This window comes from Pinus tabuliformis, chromosome 4_1 (assembly GCF_031772625.1).
Source record: "Pinus tabuliformis cultivar Carrire ecotype Pingquan chromosome 4_1, CPIR1, whole genome shotgun sequence".
Taxonomy (NCBI): domain Eukaryota; kingdom Viridiplantae; phylum Streptophyta; class Pinopsida; order Pinales; family Pinaceae; genus Pinus; species Pinus tabuliformis.
The window spans coordinates 683,768,749-683,773,330 of record NC_142303.1 but is presented as its reverse complement, the minus strand read 5'-3'; positions in this window follow the sequence as shown (position 1 = coordinate 683,773,330).

The following is a 4,582-nucleotide window of genomic DNA, read 5'->3' as shown; positions in this document are numbered from 1 at the left end:
GTCCACTAAGACTGCCTCTTGGTCTCAACCATGAAGAAGTCCACCCAAGTATCATATTATCATAACTCTAGTGTGCCCTCTCTCTAATCTATCCACGAGTAATGCCGGGAAATTAGCCAATTCTCCATGTGGCTAAAGCGTGACACATCCTCTATAATGACCATCATGTTCCTCCCTTGTCACAAGAATTTTCACCTCCTTCCATGAGGTCAAAAACATCCCCAACATGTCTACAATAATCCATGTTCCTTTCCTCTCCAAAACATAAGGTCTCATTGTGGTCATCCATGGTAAGTTTGTCCATTGCATTGGAAAACTCCCTCTTCCCAACCCTGCATATGGCCCATCCTCCAAAGGCTCTAATGAAACACAAGTAACAACAATACTTACCTCATCAAGAGGCTCCTCCATGTGAGTGCCTTCATCCATCAATGTCTGCAATATGTACGATCCTGGTCCAACTAGAGCAATCAATGGTGCTTCAAGTTCTCCTTCCATCATTGTCATACCTGCAACATCCTCTTCTTCATATATCACAACTTCTTCTTCTTCATCAAAATTTGCAACTACATCATGTTCCATTTCCCAACCAAGTCGAAGAAGTGCTTCTTCAACATTCCTTTCCAAGACCTCAAGTTCATCTCAAATCTTTGGGTTCTCTTCTTTCATACACTTCAACATGTATAAGGTAAAAAAGAGACTCCCATGGCATTCTTCCCAACTTGCCATGTCTTGTCATTCAACTTAGCCCAAGCACAATGCTTCACCTCTCCTCAACTACGTCACACTTGGTCCAAATACCAAGTGGCCAAGCTTCAATACCAAATGAAACTCTGTCGTTGTCTTTCTGCTTCAAATCTTCAATCAACAAAGCATTGTGTAAAGAGGCCTCTGGTACCATCTGTCACACCCCTATCTTGGTGGTAGTCTTTCAACCACACATAGGTAGGTGCGACACCACTATACTTTTTCTTTTCACCAATACTAAAGTTTATCGACTACACCTAACTCGAACACTTAACCCATTTTCCACTTATTCAAGTGTTAGCAATGAAGTGGAATAAAATTTACTTCAATTGCAATTCATCATCATTATTATGCAGCGGAACTCATAAACCATACAAGTATACACACATACTTGTGGGGTGCGGGTGATCCAAGATCTTTTGCTTATAGATGTATTAAAGAATTACATGCATACATTGTAGCTTAAACATAGCAATTTAATGTGCACATGAGAGAAGAGGAGAAACACATAAAGCATGAAAGAAGAGTACAAGCATCAGTTACAAAAAAGGAGTCTTATACCTCCATACAAAAAAATGGCCAAAAAATGTAGAACTCCGATGGACAAATAGATAGCGCCATTGCATTCGTGGCATCGAGAAATGCTAAAACCATATAAAATTTTTCAAATCTGACAAAGTGAAAATTTGGCCCACCTGCAAAAATCTGCCTCAAACTACGTGCGCTCTCCTCCTCTGTCTGGCGCATTGTGCAAAAAGGTTTAAGTACAAGTTTTCTTGGAAGATTAACTAATGAATTTGTTTGGTGTAATGGCAAAGTTAGGAAAATAGTTGAGGAGGGGTTGTGGGATCAAATCTCGCCCCTCCATTTTATATGATATAATGGTTATTAAGTTGTAACGAGGGCATGTTCAGTGGTTCGGTGGCCCGCTCCCCAAACTTCCATTGTGGCTAAGTAATGAGGTGGAGGGGCAGAGGGGTTGACATGGTGTGCCCCGCCATATCTATGTTGCATTTGTTAAGTGGATAAGATTGGGGTGGTGTGGTTGGTGACCCGCCACCTTTTTTTTCTTTCATATTTTTTTGTTATTAAAATAACCTGGCAATTTTTGAAAATTTGGATTTTGACCGAAGGAGTCATTTTAACCAGGTGAAAATTTCGCCTCGAATCTAGCCGGAGTTGGCCAGATTTCATCTGCCAGAAAATTCCAAATTGTGTCTTCATTAATCTTGCCGAGTCAGTGAAAAGTCAACCTAACTTTGACTACCTCTATCTTCCTCATCCAGACTCGGATTGGAGTGTTGTTCGCACCATTGGAATCAGGGCAATGGGCACTTCGATCTAATGTCAAGTTAATCATCTTTGCGCCACTTTCAATTTTGAGCCTTTTCCATGCCACTAGTGTCTAGAGATGCACCTAGATCAATCCTCCCCATTGAGAAGATTTTGGACTGCCAAAAGCTTTATTAGTCAATTGGAAATTCCCTCACTCTTTCTTTTTCCAGCCATTTTTCCTTGCTAGGGTGCATCCCCTTGAAACCAACTCGAACGTATTCCACATCTCCTCGTCGTGAAGTCCTGGTTCTTCTGTCAAGGATGATATCTTTAGGTAACTCATTGAGATACTCTGGTGTGAAGTCATCAACTGTAGAAACTGTTCCCACCTCTTCGGTGTCCATAATTAATGGTGGCTCATACAACTTTAAGTTTTCCATATTCACTATGGAGTACATTTGCATATATGTCGGCAAATTGAGACAGAAGACATTGTTTCCAATCTTTTCCAAGATGGTGAATGGACCATATTGGATTTCAGGGAAAATTTTAAGAATCACCCTAAATTTATATGTATAATAAATGGGCTAATCCCCATGATACATAGGAAAAATGGGAGGCGATTTTATCAATAATATAATATGTATATATGATTTTTTTGGCGAATCTCTCACCAAATTATATTATCTTATACAGTGATGGAGAATCTTTCACTGAATTATAAAATCTTGTAAGAACTTGGCAAATCTTTTACTGAATAATAAAACATTGTGACGTCTTGGCGAATGTTTTGTTAAAGTATGAAACCATATATGATAATACGAAAACATATTCATTAAATTGTAATATACTAACATACATGTTTGGAAAAAAGAAACGTAATTTTCTCTTCCTACAAATAATGTTCCAAGTTTCAGTGGCCATGTTTGTCAAGGTTCTTACAATACACTCTTTCATATCCTTCTATTAGTTTTGATAATATTCCACAACAAAGTTCTTATAGGTGTTGATATTGACAACAAGTTCTGTCAAGGTAGGAGAGATTAATCTTTTCTCTACAACTTTTGTCAAGCTACCACTTTTTTCAAGTTATCAAATTTCTTTCTTATTCCATAGACTCCAACTGCGAGATTAGAAAAAAACACATCAAGTTTGTTTACCCCAACACGCCAACAAGTAGCAAGCCCCAACTATATTATATAAGAAAGTATTAGGTATCCAAAAGGCTTGAAGGGGATCTAATTGAAAGAAGTAACCATTGTGAGAATCCTTCCAATCAATATATGAATATATAAATGTAGATTTATTATTATTTTAATTGGGAATCTTCAATTAAATAATAAAATTTAGTTACGTCTCTCCCAATCTAAATTGCTTATTAGCATAATTCACTACCCTCATAGGTCTTGCATTTTTTAACAACGTTGTAACATGTAGATTAATTTCCTTTTTGGTGAACAATCTCCACCTTTTAGGAAAATATGGTGCAGTGGCTCCAACCCCTACAGATCATTAGGACAAACTACAGATCATTAGGACAAACTAAGAATAACACAGAAGATGAAAGGTTGTACAAACCAACTTATTTTTCAAACAACTAATCCAACATCAGTACCTAAACTTTTTCATGAAGATATCATATTGAGAATGTTTGAAAAATTGCGAGAAATCTTCTGCGAGGGTGATGCAGAAAGAGTGATAAGGTTTCATTGTTTTGAATTTATTTTGTTAAATCAGAAAAAGTTAAAAACCAATATTAATGGAGATATTGGTATTTTTTACTAAATTTTGTGAAGTGACTAAATGTAGCTTTAACCATTCACCTTAAGATGTTTTTACAATATAATTTCTTAAGTCTATTTTATATCTTCATTATCATAAAAACCAACCTATATCCATCTTAACTCCACATCTACCACTCCTAGGGGGATGAAATCTATTTATCCCTCTGAGCACTTGGTAGACCCAGAATTAAGATGGATTTAAGATGATAGAATTTCCCCTTTAAATAGTCTATGCTTACATGAATACCATGGGTTATCATAAACCTGAAGGTTAAAAATTACTATTATTAATTTATAAAAATTAATAAAATTAATAATTGATTTTTATTTTATTTTTCATTTTAACCAAGCTAAAATGTTTAACATACATTAAATTACAACATCCATTTTTACTCTTAATCCACCAAGCCCCGAGAGGGATCAAATATTTTTTCACTCTATGCTAGTTTACATATCACGATATTTGATCCCTCTCGAGGTTTAGTAGATCCAAAGTAAAGATGGATCTATGCTGGTTTAATTCCCCCATTTAAATAGGCTACATTCCACGTGAATACCATGGGTCAATACCATGTGCCATTTTTATTTTTATTAATAGTAATATTAGGGTTAATAATGTTTTTTTGCATGGTATTAATAATAATCTAGCCCATGGTATTTGGCCCATAGGTTTCACCTAAATATAACACATTTTTGAATGTTCATAAATATAAGGTCACTTATGGAGTAAATATAAAAAGATGTTTTATTTGTTTACCATACCTCTAGTTTATTTA